Source organism: Dromiciops gliroides, chromosome 2 (assembly GCF_019393635.1).
Source record: "Dromiciops gliroides isolate mDroGli1 chromosome 2, mDroGli1.pri, whole genome shotgun sequence".
Classification (NCBI taxonomy): domain Eukaryota; kingdom Metazoa; phylum Chordata; class Mammalia; order Microbiotheria; family Microbiotheriidae; genus Dromiciops; species Dromiciops gliroides.
This window is the reverse complement of record NC_057862.1, coordinates 309,641,093-309,660,458: the sequence shown is the minus strand read 5'-3', so window position 1 is coordinate 309,660,458 and position 19,366 is coordinate 309,641,093. Positions and strand designations below refer to the sequence as shown.

Here is a 19,366-nt window from a genome sequence, read left to right as displayed (position 1 = left end):
AATTAGCAAACCCTCAACTGGCATATTTATTCTATGAAAAAGAAAATCTTTCCCCATCTACCAATTTGATTAGCAAATGCTATTATAAAAAGCATATCAATGGATGCTGAGTGGACCATACTATTTCTTTTGGTTTGGGTGCTGTTGTTTTTCTTTTTTTTGAGGTTTTTCCTTTTTGCTCTCATTCTTCTCTTATAACATGACTAATGCAGAAATATGTTTAATGTTATACATATATATATCTATAGATATATATATATCCTACATCAGATTACGTGCTGCCTAGGGAAGGGGGGACGGAGAAAAATTTGAAATTGGAAATCTTATCTAAACAAATGTTGAAAAATAAATTAATTAAATAAATAAACTTTTTTTAATTAAAAAAGCATATCAACATCAATTTTATGTGTTAAAAAATACATCCCAGGGGCAGCTAGGTGGCACAGTGGATAAAGCACCGGCTCTGGAGTCAGGAGGACCTGAGTTCAAATTCGGCCTCAGACACTTAACACTTACTAGCTGTGTGACCCTGGGCAAGTCACTTAACCCCCATTGCCCCGCAAAAAAAAAAAAAAAAAAAAAAAGATTGATGCAGGAACTACTAAAAGCAATCACAGACCTTTGTTAACAAAAGCTTGAAAGATATATGTGCTTTGAAGTCAAATCACCTTAATCTTACTCTCAACAGTTAAAAACAATCTTATTCTCTTCTCTGCCAGTGAGTTGACCATTGATTTTTTCTTTTTTCTTTTTCTTTCTTTCTTTCTTTTTTTTTTTGCAGGGCGATGGGGGTTAAGTGACTTGCCCAGGGTCACACAGCTAGTATGTGTCAAGTGTCTGGGGTCGGATTTGAACTCAGGTCCTCCTGAATCCAGGGCCGGTGCTTTATCCACTGCACCACCTAGCTGCCCGTTGGCCATTAATTTTAACTAGTCACTTGGAAATGATTTTAAAAGATCAAATTATTATAATTACCTACAATTGTTCTCTAGTTACTGCCACTCTATTCTACATTCATTTTACATTTCACTCTACCTATTTCTACATTTGACTTATAGAAACAGCAGGAATGAGTTTTCTAAGGTTCTGTCTACAAGAAGTCAAAAACCATCAATGATTTGAAACACATGCATATTTAGAAATTAATGGTAAACTTGTGTTTTCCAGACTCCTCTTGATGTTTGTTGCCCTACAGATAACAAATATATTTTGACATATTCAGGAACACTTTTTAAATGTCACAGAAATTACATTGAATATGATTATGAAACATTTTCACCCAATTACCTGAAGGAGCAATTTTTTCCACACAAAAACTTCATAAATGTGTCCTAAACATAAGAAAAGTTATAATAAAAGTAAATAAAATACTCTTCTGAATTTTTCTGTGAATATTCAAATCTTTAGGATAAAAACCAGGACTAATAAAGATAAACTTTTTCCATCAGTGTTTCTAAAAGAAGCTATTGGTGCTATAATATCAGCTTTTGTATGTAGGAGGAACTTTTTTTAAGTCCATAACCAACTGCTCTTATTATATCTCTATTGTCCTTGATAATAATAAAGATCAAAGAAAAATGGCAAATTGTCCTAGAGAGAAAGAGAACAAAGAGAACAAAAAAAGGAGAAGGAGGAGGAGGAGGAGGAGGAGGAGAAGGAGAAGAAGAAGAAGAAGAAGAAGAAGAAGAAGAAGAAGAAGAAGAAGAAGAAGAAGGAGAAGGAGAAGGAGAAGGAGAAGGAGAAGGAGAAGGAGAAGGAGAAGGAGAAGGAGAAGGAGAAGGAGAAGGAGAAGGAGAAGGAGAAGGAGAAGGAGAAGGAGAAGGAGAAGGAGAAGGAGAAGGAGAAGAAGAAGAAATAATTGGAGAGGAATACAATACCAGAGTAGGCATGGGATATGGGATTTTGGTATAAACCAACTATGTCCATATACCTTACCTGAGGAATTAATTCCATTCAAAACTCTTTATTAATGAAAATATATAAATAATTTATACAGTAAACTCGTAGTCCACAAAATTGCAATTCCGAGGTCGATTTTTTCTTTTTGCCTAGATAAAATTCTAACAAGTAATTAAGCAAAATAATTGCGAAAAAAACCTTTCCAAGAAAACATCTAATGACATTTTATAATACTAATTTTTCAACCCTTTCAAAAGTTTAGGTCCTACATATTTCAAAATAATAAAAGCCAAATGTCAATCTACAAACAATAAACAGATACAAATCACAGCTCGAACAAAAGGGAGTGTAATTTTTAAGGAAATTTGAGAGAAATGAAGAAAAACGTATTGTCTGGACAGATTCTCCTGAAAATAAATGTGATGTACTGATGCTGACTGAGAGGAGCAGAACCAGGAGAACATTGTACACAGTAACAGCAATATTGTGTGATGAACAATGGCGATAGACTTGGCTCCTCTCAGCAGTGCAGCAATCCAAGACGATTTCAAAGAACTCATGATAAAGAGTGTTCTCAACATCCAGAAAAAAGAACTGTGGATTATGAATGCAGATTGAACCATACTGTTTCTACTTTGGGGTTGTTGGTTTTTTTCCCTTTTTTGTTGTTTGTTTGTTCGGTTGGTTTGGTTTTTTGCTTTTTTTTGTTTGGGTTTTTTTTTTTGCAGGGCAATGAGGGTTAAGTTACTTGCCCAGGGTCACACAGCTGGTAAGTCAAGTGTCTGAGGTCGGATTTGAACTCAGGTCCTCCTGAATCCAGGGCCGGTGCTTTATCCACTGCGCCACCTAGCTGCCCCTCCTTCTTTTTTGAAGTTTCTCCCTTGTGTTCCGATTCTTCTTTCACAAGATGATTAATGCAGAAACATGGCCAATGTAATTGCACATATATAACCTATATCAGATTGCTTTCCGTCTTGGGGAGGGGGAGGGAAGGGAGGGTGGGAGAAAATTTTGGGACTAAACATCCTATGAAAACAAATGTTGAAAACTATCCTTATATGTAATTGGAAAATGATAAAATACTTTAAAAAAAAAAAGAAAATAGGGGCAGCTAGGTGGCGCAGTGGATGGAGCACCGGCTCTGGAGTCAGGAGTGCCTGAGTTCAAATCCGGCCTCAGACACTTAACACTTACTAGCTGCGTGACCTTGGGCAAGTCACTTAACCCCAACTGCCTCCCTAAAAAAAGAAAAAAAAAGAAAAGAAATGTGAGACCTTTAAGTAAAACAGAAAATATACAATTCCCAGTGGCAGGAATATTGGAAACTAGATTTTAAAAATAGTTAACCCTTATAAGATTTGCTTTGCAAACACATGGAATAAGCACTGAATACTCACCTGTATCTTTTTTGTTTTGTTGTTGTTGTTGTTGTTGTTGTTTAGTGAGGCAATTGGGGTTAAGTGACTTGCCCACACAGCTAGTAAGTGTTAAGTGTCTGAGGCCAGATTTGAACTCAGGTACTCCTGACTCCAGGGCCAGTGCTCCATCCACTGCGCCACCTAGCTGCCCCTCACCTGTATCTTTTTTAACACCTAAATCCGGGTAAAATAAGAATGGGGGAAATTGACATTGACAAATAACCTCCAATTTATGAACTCACCTTACAAGATGGGGCAGAACCTGTTTCCAGTTGTGGATTTCTGTCCTCAGAAGAGGGACACAAAGGGAGATTGGGACTGAAGGCCATGAGGTCGTTCTTGACCCCATCTCCAGAGCACACCCTCTGCCCCCGCTTCTGGGAATATGACCAATTCATTCCACTGGAGCACACTAGCGTGGGCTTCCCAAACCCATAAACAGCCTGAGAGGGATTGAAGCATTTTAGAGCCACATACAGCAGGAAGCTTAGCACCAAGAGACAGGACACAGCGCAGATAGGGTTGATTAGATAGACGTTAACATCTTTCAAGACTTTCTCTTTCGACATGCCCACCACGTCTGTCTCTCGGGCTGTCCCAGAAGAGGCCTTCACTGAGAGTCCGTTCTCTAATAAAGACACAATCACCATGTCTGTGGCAGACAGAAAAGGTTCCCCATGGTCCTTCACGGATCTCGCCAGGGTACAGACCCATGCGGAACGGGCTGCGACCTACGCCCGCATCTGTCTGTATTTTGTAAAACAGCCACGCGTTGTAGCCAGAATCGTTATCTCCAGCTCGGATCTTCGCCACCACGTGACCCGCCGCTACAGACAGTGACACCAGCTCGGTCACTGGACTAACGCCATCATGAGGCGGCAGCACTATCGGCGCGTTGTCGTTTTCGTCCTGTACAAAAACCTGCAGGCTCACATTGGTGTCCAAGGGAGGAAAGCCTGCGTCGCGGGCGCTGACCTGAAACTGCAACAGCTCCAGCTCCTCGTGGTCCAGGGGCTGCAAGGCGTACACTTTCTCGCTCTCCGAGTGCACAGACACACAGCTCGACAGCGGACGCTCCCCCACCCGCCGCTCCACCAGCGAGTAAGACACCAGCGCGTTCTCTTGCGCATCCGGGTCAGACGCCGACATTGTGAAGATGTGACTGCCTGGAGGATTGTTCTCCTTCACAAACACAGTGTACTCTGACTGCTCGAAGACTGGCGCACTGTAGTTCACGTCCCCAATGCTCACAGACACACTGGCGTTGGCCCAAAGGGCTGGCGTACCGCCATCCCTCGCAGTCACCACTAGCTCAAAGGCAGGCACATTCTCGCGGTCCAATGGGCCCTCCAACACCAGTGAGTACTAATTCCTGAAGGTGGACACCAGCGTGAAGGGCCCTTGGGGCGACAGCAAGCAAGTCACCTGTCCGTTGGCACCCGAGTCACGGTTGGACACAGTAATGAGGGCAATAACTGTGCCTGATGGAGCGTCCTCTCGGACTGGCAATGATAGCGAGATGACGGCCACCTCAGGGGCGTTGTCATTGATGTCCAGAATTTTCAATGAGACTTTACAGTGGCCAAATATTGATGGGGTTCCCTTATCGGAAGCAATTACCTGAATTTCATACGATTTGGCTTCTTCATAATCCAGTTGTCCCTCAGTTCTAATCTCCCCGGTGATAGGGTCTGTTTTGAACTTGTTATGTACAGTCAAGGGAACGTCACTATTGAATGAATAGATGACCTCGCTATTTACTCCTTCATCTGCGTCAGAAGCATTTAGTTTGATCACCAACGTTCCGTTTGCGGTATTTTCTAGTAATCGGACTTTATAAAGTGATTGGTCAAACTCCGGCTCATTATCATTGACATCCAGTACTTTAATGACCAAATGAACAGTGCCAATGAGTTCTGGTTTGCCGCTATCTGTGGCGATCAATAATAAATTAAGCTTCGATGTTTGTTCTCGGTCTAGAGCTTTTCTGAGCACAAGGAACAGAGATTGACTCCGTTCTTCATTTGTCTACACATCCAAAGAGAAATATTCACTCGGACTGAGCCGATAACTCAACAGAGCATTAAGGAGCAGCTAGGTGGCGCAGTGGATAGAGCACTGGCCATGGAGTCAGAAGGACCTGAGTTCAAATCCGGAATCAGACAGCTGTGTGACCCTGGGCAAGTCACTTAATCCCAATTGCCTCACCACAAATAAAAAAAATAAAAATAAATGTTTTTTTAAAAAATAAACAACAGAGCATTAGACCCTTTTGTCTGCGTCTGACGCGCCCTCTAGCGGAAAACGCGAGTCAAGTGGCCTGGATTCTGAAAAAGAGATTTTTTTATTTCATGGGAAGAGGGTTGTCATTAATATCCTTGGTCTCCACCTCCACATGAAAAACCTGCAGCGGCTTGTCCACGATCACCTCCAGATGGATGCTACAAACTGGGTTGTGGCCGAACAGCTCCTCCCGGTCGATCCGAGAATTCACAAACAAAATGCCGTTCTGCACATTTACCTGCAGGTAGTCCCTTTGGCCCTTGGACACCACCCGGAACAGTCGTGACACCAGCTCTCTGACCTCCAGACCCAGATCCTACTCGATGCGCCCCACAAATGTACCGTGCTTTGCTTCCTCCAGCACGGAGTAATGAACCTGGCCGCTCCCCACCTCCCAGGCTGTGTGTAGCAAAATCAAGAACAGCAGATGCTAGGCCCTTAGGCCGTTTTGACATAAAAAACATCATTGCAAATATTTGGTTAACTCCTCAAGTTAGCATTTCATATCTCAAATAAAGATATTAAATAAATCTTTACCTCGAATGGCTCTCATGCAGTCCCGCTGTATTGTTTCCCTGGACTGACATAATGGAGAGTCTAAGCATTCTAATGATGAAAGATCTTCGTGGTGGACAGCGACATCATGTGGCTAAATGTATAAGCTCTACCACCGTGTCTATTTCACTTCTAAATTAGAATAGCGGATGAAGCACTAAGTCTTTTTTCCTAGTCATCCACACTCTTGTTTCTAATATGTCAGACCAAGATAAGTTGCTTTTTGAAAATGATTCTGTTTCTGAAAGTGCATCAGGTAGATAAAACAAAACAAAAATCAGTCATAGTAATATAACTTTACTTGTTTTTGTTTTTGGTTTTTTTTGGTGAGGCAATGAGGGTTAAGTGACTTTCCCAGGGTCACACAGCTAGTAAGTGTCAAATGTCTTAGGCTGGATTTTAACTCAGATCCTTCTGAATCCAGGGCAGGTGCTTTATCCACTGAACCCCCTAGCTGCCCCCAGTAATATAACTTTATGAGTATAACAATTTTTATTCAAGGGGAGTTAGGTCAAAATAGGAATAATGTATTTGTTTGGGGTTTTTTTCAGTGTGACTATAGAAGTTTTGTACATAGGCAATGCACCTTTTTTCATAGTCACAGTCTTTGTTTTGGAAGAGGCAATGGATGGAAGTCAAAGAATTCCAGAATCTCAGATTTGGAAAGGAACTTTGTAAGCCATCCAGCTCAACCTGTACCTGAAGTACACCATCATGCTACAACAGAGCCTTTGCTTCAATTCCTCTATGAGGGAGAGCCCACAACCTCCGGCAGTAGTCCCTTCCATTTTGTATAGCTCTGAATGCTGGGAAGTTTTTCTTTACATTAAGCTTAAATCAACCATTCTGAAACTTAAACTTAAACCCATTTCCTTCTCGTTCTTGAAAAACAAATTAAACCATCCCTCTTGTACATGGCTGTTGCCTATCCTTCCTAACTTGGAATCATTTGCAATTTTGATAAGCATTCCAACCATTCATTTATTCAATCCAATGCCTAGCATAATCTCTATCACACAGGCAAATACAAAACATGTTGAATTGAATTGAATCCATTAATATAAATATAAATATATTGACCTTCACAAGGTCAAGCACAGATCCATGGACCACTCTACAAAAAACTTTTTTCCAAGTAATTTTTCATCATATCCACAAGGAAAACACAAACAAGCTTGTCAATTTTTTAAACCTAGGCAAACTATTTCTAAATCAATCCCATAATCTACTAATCTAATAAATCTGTAAATTAGTTTAAAATGACCTGTTGTTCATGCAGCTATGTTGGCCCTTGGGAGTTTTCACTTCCTTTTCCAAATATTCACTAACCATTCCTTCAATTCTTAAATTTTGCCAAGAAGTAAAGTCAAGTTCACTGCACTATGATTCTAGACTCCATTTTTCACTTTTTTTGAAAATTGGAACAATGTTTGCCCTTTTCCTATCCTGTGGCATCTCTATACTGTTTGACAAGACCCTTCAAAGATCACTGATGGCAAACGCATCTTCAATTCTTTTGGGACCCTGGGTTATACTTCTACTGGGTCTAATTACTTGAATTCCAGGGTAGCTGGATTGTCTCTTTCTATTTTTTTACTTACCTTAGATTTCAAAATTCTACTGGCCATTTTTGTTCCTTCCTTTTCAGATCAAAGATATTGTCAAGATTATTGTCAGAGGAAACAAGCAAAGTAATACTTTATCAACTCTTCCTTATCTCTGCCATCAAATATCTATTCTCCATGTAACAGTGATCTGATCTATTCTTTGATCCTTCTCTCTCCAATAAAGCCTTTTTTCAATCTCAATATGATTTTTAAGGACTTTGCCACTTTGAATTGAATGAAATAATGAAAAAGCACTATTTTCTCTGTGCAAACTTCTATCTTTTACTGGAAATACAAATAGAAAAGCTAGATAATCCCTGCTCTCAAGGAACTCATTCTAATGGGGAAGAGGGTTCAACTGCATAACATATGGAAATGCCCAGTGGTCCTTAGTAATCTTGCTTTCACATTCTACGTGAATCATTTTTTAAAAATCTAAGTTCATAAATGGATTTCCAATGAACCTACACTTGCCTTTGTAAAAGCATTGCCTTTTCTTCTTTTTTTTATTTGTTTGGTTTTTTTTTCTGGGCAATGAGGGTTAAGTGATTTGCCCAGAGTGACATAGCTAGTGTCAAGTGTCTGAGGTCAAATTTGAACTCAGGTACCCCTGAATCCAGGGCTGGTGCTTTATCCACTGCACCATCCAGCTGCCCCCTAGAATCCCATTCTTGATAATTTTCTATCCTTCTTGGCCTGAATTCTCAAGTAGAATGTTATTCATGAAATACCATTTATCCTTTTGCCTTTTGAAAATGACTCTCCAAAAATAAATGGTGTGTGTGTGTGTGTGTGTGTGTGTGTGTGTGTGTCAGAATTTCCTTCCTTCTCTGTGTTAATTTCTAAGGTGGAATGATTGTCAGTATTTTCACTCCAAAAACCAGCTTCTGCATGTTGATGAGAATCAGATCTATAATGTTTAGCCATTTTATTAAGGGTGCAATTATCAATAAGGTAAATCAATAGGGTGTTCCCTATATGAAGGCAATTGAAGTCTCCTTTCATTATAATATCATCTCTTTGTGTTAGAATTGATATGTGTTTTTAATCTCTTCATTTGTTTCCTTTATCTACTCAAGTGATCTATAATATACTCTTATACAAATATTTCTATTTCTGCCTTTATGGTTCTTCACCCAATGCATGCTAATACCCATGCTTCTCCCTCTACTCCCCATTCCTGTATTTCCTCATGTAAGTCTATCTTTTTCATAAACAATGCTTCTCTGCCCCCTCTTTTACTTCTTTTGAATAAACTCTTACAAATCCATAACACAATAATTGATCCCATTTCACAAAGTCTCAGTTATTCCCTTGAAATCAAATTTCCCTCTTCACATTAGTATCTGTAGCTCAATTTGTTTATTGCTCAGACTTTGCACTTTTGTGTATAGATACCTGGGACCATAGATTTTATGTCTGGCACATTTTCTTGGATTTTTGTCCCCCGTGAATTTCTGGGTCTTTCTATTGAGATTTTCTTTATTCTTACATTGTGGTTACTCTATATGATGACTAGCATGGTGGCTATAAGAAAATCATTTTTTCCCATGAACGTTCCTTTTTAAGTTTAAATTCCCTTTGACTAGATTTGCAATACTTCAACAATTGCATTTTTATCAACTTTTCTTAAGTATACTCCATCTCTGATCAGGAGCCTATTATTTCTATATTTTAGACCATGGTTTAAAATCCAAATTCTTATTTCAGACACCATCTTATTTTAAAAAATATTTGTTTTATTATTACATCTTCTTTTTAAAAAGATTTTTTAATTTAAAAATTCTTTTGTTTCTGTATCACATTTTTATGCTTATCCCCCTTTCTTCCTCAATCCATCAAATTCCTCTTTGTAACAAATATTTTAAAAGAAAGGGGAAAAAAGCAATTACACAACATCAACCAACATACTGACTGCATTTAACAGTATATGGAGGGGCAGCTACGTGGCACAGTGGATAGAGTCCTGGCCCTGGATTCAGGAGGACCTGAGTTCAAATCCCGCCTCAGACCCTTGACACTTACTAGCTGTGTGACCCTGGGCAAGTCACTTAACCCCAATTGCCTCACCAAACAAAACAAAACAAAACAAAACACACACACACACACACAACAGTATATGGAGGCAGCTAGGTGGCACAGTGGATAAAGCACAGACCCTGGATTCAGGAGGACCTGATTTCAAATCTGGCCTCAGACACTTGACAGTTAGTAGCTGTGTGACCCTGAGCAAGTCACTTAACCCTCATTGCCCTGCCAAAAAAAAAAAAGTAAATGTAACAACTGTCAAGAAAAAAATAATCAAATAAACACACAAACTTATTCTAGGGGCAGCTAGGTGGTATAATAGATAAAGCACCAGCCCTGGATTCAGGAGGACCTGAGTTCAAATCCAGCCTCAGACACTTGACACTAGCTGTATGACTCTGGGCAAGTCACTTAACCCTTATTGCCCCGCAAGAAAACAAAACAAAACAAAACAGTATATGCAATATTTCACACCTAGAATTTTCCATTGAAGTATGGGTGGTGCATTTCTTTTCCTTTGGGCCAAGTATAGCCATTATAAGTGTAAATCTAAATTTCATTTTCTTGCTTTTTATTATTTATATTATAATAATCCTTGTGCCTCTACTTTTCTTGGTTCTGCATACTTCACTGCATCAGTTAATATAAATTTCCCCATGTGTCTTTGAATTCTTAATTTCCAGTATTTCTTTAAAATTCCTTCTTCTGCTATAGCTCTATCTCTCAATGATGGGGAACTATGGGTATGCCTGAGGGTTTGTTTCTTGTCCAAGACTTCTTTATCAATCTTTTCAATATTTATCATTGCTTTTTGGATTAGTTCTGGAAGTACTATGTGTCCTGATGAATCGCCATCCTTGAATAGAAGTCATCAGGTTTAACAAGCAAATGTAGTGTTCTTGTCTTAATACAATTATTTAAAAAAAAAATAAAATGGGAACAAGAAAATACATAAATGTTTTCTGGTCAAAGACAATGCACAAAACTAGAAAGAAAATGATCAAAAGACCCCACAAAGATGTGGAGTTGAGCAATTAAAAAAAGAAGAGTCAAAAGATATATCAACTATTAGTAAGAGCTAAAGTGCAATAAGGGAATTGGGAAGAATGCAATACTGGGTGGTGTTAACAGTCATAAAATAAGTCAATGCTATGAAGAATTAGAAATCTCTATGAAAGAACAAAAGAAAACAATCCCCTTGAGGAAATAGCAAAATTTAGAGAATTTCAGGCTGCAGTCCACAATGAGTTCAATTTTCATTTTTTTCAAATGTCAACTGTGTGACTAGGCAAATTATTTAACCTCTTAGTGTCCCTCCCAAATATCACCACCATCCCCAGTTCCCTAAGACTATATCTTGCCGAGTTAGTGCTGATCTGCATTGGTAGAGGAAGTTTCTTTGCCCTTGTTCTCCTTAAAGAAATTAAATGCCAGGTCTGGTTAAAACAACAACAATCCCCACAACAGCATCAGCCACAGAGAAACCAAGGTCAATGCTCCATGGAATTATTTTTCCAAAGGGTAGAGAAAAGTTCTAATCAATTTTGGCTGTTGTTGTTGTTGTTTTTTATCAAATATTGCCTTTCCATAAAAATGAACTATTTATGCTTTTAATTCCTAAACACATTCCTCTAAAAAGGAATTAAGTGATAACTTCAACTCTCAATATTATTCAGTAGAATTCTAACAGCAATTCCAAAACAAACCAAGAAGAAAATAAGCATTTATTAAGCACTTTTATGTGCCAGAAACTGTACTAATATACAATACAAGAACTCCATTACCTGAAACATCAAATAAATGAATTAATATCTCCCCCAAAATATATATATTTCAAAATTTTGCTAAAAGTACCATAAATAAAATGTCAAAGAGGAAAGAGAAAACCTAAAATTCACAAAAGCTAAAAAATCAGAATTCCAGACTTCAAAATCTGAACCTCCTTTCCAGACTGTTCTGTCCTGGCCCCCTGCCTTTGGTTGCTGCCCCACTTGGAAGGACATGGGGGGAGGTTAGGGCTGTAAGCCATCGTTCTTGTCCTCCCAATATCCAGAACACTTTCTGTCACTGTAGCTGAGAATACTATTTGATCCCAACCTTGTTGGAGCACAACAGCATGGGGCTTCTCTGGCTCATACACATGGGTGTGAGGAACGCCACATAGCAACATAAGCAGCAGCAGCCTTGACACCAAGCAGATGAATATGATCTGACAAATATATGTTCACATCCATAAGAGGAGACTCCTTCCCTATGGCTGCCTCCACCCCGACCATTTCAAATGACCCTTTGAACTTCTGTCCACTCTCTCCTAAAGATATGGCCTGGTGACAATGGCAGTGGAGAAGAAAGGAAGGCTCCCCATGGTCCTTCACCAACACCAGGAGGATTTGCCTCAGTCCTGGTAGGCCCTTGCAAGATCTTGCCCAGGTATAATCCCTGGTGGAAATTGGCTACATCCACCTCTAATAGTATTTCATAAAACAGTCACAAATTGTAGCTGAAATCCAAAGTCACAGCCTACATCTTTGCAACCATGTGACCAGCAGCATGGATCAAGCTTGGTCACTGGACCACTTCCCGGCCTGACCCCAATCTGAGGCAGCAGCACTAAAGGCAGGTTGTTTTTCTCATCCAGCACAAATATCCAAAGGTTCATGTTGTTGCCCATGGGCATGAAACCAAAGACCTAGGCACTCACTTGGAACTTCAGCAGCATCTCCTGGTCCTGGGGTTGCAAAGCACACTATCCCACTCTCTAATTAAACTGAAAAGTGGTCCCTCTGCTTTCCCATCCTTCACCCCACTAGTAAGACATAAATAAGGGAGATGTCCTGTGCATCCTAGTCTGATGCCAACACTATGAATATGTGACAGCCTCAAGGGCTATTCTTCGAAAACACCCAGTAGATGGTTAGAAAGAAAATCAGCAGGTTGTAGTTCATGTCTCCTGGGGTCCACAAAAATACTGACCTTGGCTCACAGTACTTCAAGATCTCAGCCTGCATGCTCTCATGAAGGGTCCATGGGGCCCTTCAGAACCTTGTAATTTCCGAACCTGGGAACCCTAGCAAGGGATTAGACAGGCAGATGAGGGCAATGACTTTTCCTGGCTAAGCATCCTCTGGGACTGACATAGATAGCATTGTCAAATCCATTTCAGAGGCAATGTTATTAAAAGATAACATTAAAGAAAATGTTGTGCACTGACAATGTCACTTTCTCCCTGTAAGGCACTAAAATTCTAGCTGTACTATCTAAAATCTAATAAGTGGTTGCCAATAAATTATAAGCTTTAGCAAGAGTATTTAAGTGTTTAAGTATTCATTAAAGAGCATTAGGATCAGAGAGAAAGGTAAAAAAACCTATTTCTAAGAGACCCCATCATCTGACCCGCCGTGGCGAGGTCAGGAACCAAAAGAGGAAGAAGCCCTCCACCAGTGTCCACTTCCTATTTCATGTTCTCCTCCCAGAAATGGGAGGCTCCTCAAGTTGATTGGCTGGAAGTTTTGATACAGTACCCACGAGCAAACATCACTTCCTGATGCCAAGGACCCGACCACATGGCTTGCCCTCAGATGCCTTCTCCTCATGGCAAAGCTTTCCTACAGTAGCTCTCCAGCAGGTGGCATCATTCCAATCATTTCATCCATCAAAAGAATTCCATATGCCTGGGGCTTCAGAATTTAAGACCTCAATAACTCTAATTCCTCCCTTTTTCAAGGCCAGTGAGAAAATCTTGTTTACTTGAATTGGTATCACATCAACAAAATTATACATTATTTATTTATTAATGCCTCCCTCTAGATCAGAGGTGTTTAATTTTATTACTCAAGTTCCGTTAGCTTTATTACCCATAATTTACCACATAGTCCAACTGCTCATACTAGGAGGCATTGTAGTTCATGCCCAGAGAGCTCAATTGTTCTCTTGAGCTTGGGCTGTCAGTGGGGAAAAAAAAACTCGAAAATTTCTTTAACATCAATTCGAGGGGCAGCTAGGTGGCACAGTGGGTAAAGTACCAGCCCTGAATTCAGGAGGACCTGAGTTCAAATCTGGTCTCAGACACTTGACACTTACTAGCTGTGTGACCCTGGGCAAGTCACTTAAGCCTCATTGCCCCACGGGAAAAAAAAAACTCAACATCAATTCGACTAATTAATTTGTTTCCAAAGCCCCTCCCTGCCATGGGGAAGGAGGCTCCCCAGAGAGCCAGACTGGAATCCAGAAAGGATTCAAGCTTTGCCTCTGAAATCCATTGGTTATGTGACCCTGGGAAAGTCACTTAACTTCTCTAAAATTATAAATTGTATAGAAAGTGACAACCAGAAAAAGTAGAGGGAGTTTAATCACCCAGGAATTTCCTTTATTAATGAAATCATAGATACAGTACCTTCTTTATATTTGATTTATACAGTCAGGGGGGAAATGTAGTTAATACTGAGCTCAGAAGTTAAGATGAAATTGTTTCCAGCACCGGTGCTCAATGGGCCCTCTGATGGAAAATGAAAGTCTCACAGCTTGGAATCTACAATAAACAACTTTGTTTCTATTGCAGAGAATGCAACAGGTCACCAATAACTTTCTTAATTTCCACCTTTACATGGAATACCTATAGAGGCTTGTCCAGGATCACCTCCAAGTAAGTGCTACAAATCCAATAGTTCCTCCAGGTTTGCGTCATTGTAGTTCCTCCAAGTTGATCTGCGAATTCATGTGTGATAGCTTTTTTTTTTTTTTTTGGCAGAGCAATGGGGGTTAAGTGACTTGCCCAGGGTCACCCAGCTAGTAGTCAAGTGTCTGAGGTCATATTTGAACTCAGGTCCTCCTGAATCCAGGGCCGGTGCTTTATCCACTGCGCCACCTAGCTGCCCCCTGATCTGCAAATTCATAAACAAAATGCCGTTCTATGCATTTACCTCCAGGTCTCCCTCAGACATGACTCTGAACGGTCACCACACCAGATCGCCAACCTCCAGGGCCCAGCCCTATGCAATGCTGCCCACAAACATAAAGTGTTTTGCTTTTTCTGGCAAAGAACAATGGACTTCGCTGTTTTACACCTCCCAAGTTGTGCATAGCAGAAGTCAAATCAATAACTGTTGTGATCCAAGGCTGCCTATCTGGAGCCCCACTCCCCTTCACAAACTACATGATCCAAATATGTGAATCAATGTCTTTAGATGGATTCCTCAATCCCTCATAGCAGAAATATTCATACTTTGTTAACTATGGATTCATAACAGATTTGGAATCTATGCCTGGGCTGCTATTTTATTACAGAAGCTCAGCAGTCAAAAATTCATTATCTTCTAAGTCAACAGGGACCTCAAGTGGTTTAAGTTATAAATTTTCATCTTACCTAAAACACTGTTCTCATTTCTTGTCTTTTATTTTCTAAATTTGAACATTATTACCATGAATCAAAATCGCCCCCACAAAACACATTTTCTAACCATTTTCAATATTATCTCTTCTTACTAACAATAATGTTTCAGAAATCAAATCAGAAAAAGAGTAAACTAAAAAGTTATCATGTGGCCTCCTTTAAGGAAAATTAGGACAGGAACTTTGAGGTTTTCCTTTTCATCTTTATGATCAAATGATCAGGTCTAATGATTTAATGATCAGATAGTTATTTTCAAAAATCTGACTTCTACATTATCTCTTATTTGTCATACTGACTTGTAAAATGATGTATGTATGCATATGCCTTGAGAGGCAAGTTAAATATTGCTTACATTGCGTAGTAAGAACTTTTCAGCCCTGTGATAATTTAGGGGATTTCATTATGAGTATAAAAAAACAGAAATGTTTTTAATCTATTCCTTTTTATAATTTATAATTTTTATTTTTCAAGAAACAAGTATTTTAAAATTAATCTGTCCTTTCTGCTATCCTCTTTCCAAATGAGCAATTTTTAAAAGCCTAAAAAACAGAATTTACAATACACATCTATATAGTCTAGCAAAACAAATTCCTTTATTAGCTATGTCTAAAAATGTATGTTTCTACATTTTAAGTTCATTGTCTATCTGCTCGCAGGCAAGTGACATGTTTCAGTTTTCTTTTGAACTCCTAGTTTATCATTGCACTGATCAGAGCTCTCAAGTCTTTCAAAGCTGTTTTCTCTATAATTTTGTTACTGCATGAGTTGTTCTAACTGTGTTGTTTAAAAAGCTAAATGTGGGTTTTAATCTGTTCCCCCAGTTTGGGGGGAAACTGGCCAAAATCACCAATAAATTCACCAAGAGTTTAGGCTTTTAAGGGTTTATTAAAAGATATAAGATAGTAAAGAGAGAGAAAGATTGAGAATAGATTTCTTATAGCACAGAAATTTTAGCCTTCCTAAGCTCCTACGTGAAGTCCTGCCACGATGTCTCAAACTCAAAGAGATAGTAAGCCCTCAGCCAGCCAGCCTCTGCTTCCTACTTCGTGTTCTCCTCCCAGAAATGGGAGGCTCCTCAAGTTGATTGGCTGGTAGCTTTTATAGACAGTACCTACGAGCAAATGTCACTTCCTGACGCCAAGGAACTGACCACATGGCTTGCCTTCAGATGCCTTCTCCTCATGGCGGAGCTTTCCTACAGTAAGTCTCCAGCAGGTGGCATCACTCCAATTGTTATATAATTCTGATTCTGTTCTGTATCAGTTCATAGAGGTCTTCCCAGTTTCAAATAAAATTATTGTTTTCACAATTTCTTATGTCATAATATTCTGTTACATTGATATGTTATGATTAGGTTATCCATTTTTTAATATAAGTCCTTTGTTTGTAATTTTGGGCTACTATGAAAAGAGCTGCTATAATTTTTTTTAGTGAGGCAATTGGGGTTAAGTGACTTGCCCAGGGTCACACAGCTAGTAAGTGTTAAGTGTCTGAGGCCGGATTTGAACTCAGGTACTCCTGACTCCAGGGCTGGTGCTCTATCCACTGCACCACCTAGCTGCCCCTGCTATAAATATTTTTGTACTTAGAGATCCTTTTCCCACTTTTTCTGTTCTCTTTGGGTTATAGGCCTAATAGTAGTGTACATGTGTCACAGTGGATACAATATGATAACTTTCTGGGTATAATTCAAAATTGCTTTCTAGAATGGCTGAACTAGTTCATAGTTCCACCAACAGTGTGGCTGTTTTCCCACAAGTTACTGAACATTTGTTATTTTTCTCTTTTGTTATCCTTGCCAGTCTTATAGGTATGAGGTGCAACCTCAGGTTTTCTTTCATTTGCATTTCTCTAACTGTTAGTGATTTAGAGCTTTTTCATATGGTTGTTGATCTTTGATTTCTTTCTTTATAATTTCCTGTTTATATCCTTTCACTATCTATTGGGGCATGACTCTTACTCTTATGCAATTTAGTCACTTGCATATCTTGGAAATGAAACCTTTATTAAAGAAATTTATTGTGAAGACTTTCCCCTTGTCTATTTTTCTTCTAAATTTTATTACATTAAATTTGTACAAAAGCATTTACATTTTGTGTAATTAAAATTATTTTCTCTTATGTGATCCACCCTTTCTATCACCTATTTAGTCATAAGCACTACTTCTATATATAGATCTGAAAGTTAATTCTTCCTTGCTTCTTTAATTTGTTTATGATATGCCCTCTCACATGTAGTTCATGTAAACATTTGGAGTTTATGTAGGTGTAAGGTATGAGGTGTGAAATGTGAAAGCTAAATTCTGCCAAATTGTTCTTCAGTTTTATCAGCAGTTTTTGTCACATAATGAGCCATTCTCCCAGTAATTAGGGTCTTCGGGTTTATCAAACCCTATGCTACTATAGTTGTTTACTTCTGTATGTTATCTAATTTCCCCCACTGATCAATTTCTCTATTTCATAACAAGTACTAAATTATTTTAATGATTACTGAATTGTAATAATTCATCTTAAGATCTAGTCCTCACAGACACACAGACAGATACACACCACCTTCTTTTCTACTTTTCTTTGTTATCACCCTTGAGATCCTGGACATTTTGTTTCTCCATATGAATGTCATTATTTTTCATAGCTCTAAAAAATATTCTTTGGTTATATGATAGTGTCTAAGGCCAGATTTTAACTCAGGTCTTCCTGACTCCAGGCTTGGCAGGCTATACACTACACCATCTAGATACCTCCTATTTGTAGTGATTTTAAAACATGTTTGTGTTTTTTGCTGTTGTTGTTTTAAAATCATAAAAACATTTTATTATTTTCCAGTTACATGTAAAAATAGTTTTCAACATTTGTTTTCATAAGATTTTTAGTTCCAAATTTTTTCCCACCCTCTCTTCCCTCCCCCTTCCCCAAGACATAAAGCAATCCAATATAGGAGATATATATATATATATATATATATATATACATATACATATAAATGTACATATATATATACTTATATAACAATGAAACCTGGTTTTAAAAAGTCTTTGGATAGAAAAGAAAAATTCAACAATTATGACTTCCTTTTGCTCTGCAAGTAACCACTCAATCTGTAAGCATTAAACATTAGTGAACATGAGATAAGGTTCAATATTAAGACCTAAATGCCAACATCTCATTGATGTTTAATATGAGGATGATGTTTGGGATGTTTCCATTCTGCATAGAATCACACTATAATCAACTGAGGATGATAATTTAGAAGTTACATTCTAAGTGTTCTTAGTCAAATAACTAGAAAGCCAATAAATCAAAAATGTTACTCAACTTAGCACTTAAAACTGTGCCTGGCACACTAAAAAAATATGGTTGAAATGATTACCACAGGTCTAATCTTGTCATCCCCTGCTTCATAAATTCCAGTGATTCCCTCTTATTTCCAGGATCAAAATAAAGTCCTTAATTTTGACTTTAAAGCTTGATACAACCTGGCCCTTCCAAACTTTCAAGTCTCCTTTACACTTGTGGTCCATGCACACTACAATCTAGCTACTGGACTACCTGATGTGCTTTGAACATTATGTTACATCTCTGTCTCCTTTACTTTGTCTGGAATGCTCTCCCTCCTCATCTCTACCTTCTGGCACTTCTGACTTCCTTCAAGGAGCAGCTAAAATGCCTCCTGCAGGAGGCATTTCTGGTCTACCACCACCACTACTTAATAAGTACATTTAAAAAAAAAATTTTTTTGCAGGGCAGTGGGTCACACAGCTAGTAAGTGTCAAGTGTCTGAGGTCAGGTTTGAACTCAGTCCTCCTGAATCCAGGGCTGATGCTTTATCCATTGTGCCACCCATCTGCCCCTTAATAAGTACTTAATAAATGTTTATTGACTGATTAATCAGTCTTGAATGATTTCTTGTTTGATGTTTTTAAGTTCAGTTCTGTGGTATGGTGAGGGAGTTATAGAAAATGCAAATAACCAATTAACCTTTTAATGTCTTTGCCTATATAAGTATATGTACCCAACTTTCTATACCTAACCACATGTGGGAGAATCAAGCTCAATATTTACCAGATTCAAAATACAGTATTCTATTATAAACACCATACTAAAATAAAATTAATTGGGGTGGAGCCAAGATGGTGGAGGAAAAACATTAAACACACAAAGCTCCTGACATAATTACCCCCAAAACAG

General features: G+C 38.7%; 1 pseudogene; it reads right to left on the bottom strand.

Moving 5' to 3' along the window:
• Positions 1 to 1,135: 1,135 nt before the first annotated feature.
• LOC122738782 lies at positions 1,136 to 7,783 on the bottom strand (annotated as a pseudogene).
• Positions 7,784 to 19,366: the final 11,583 nt, after the last annotated feature.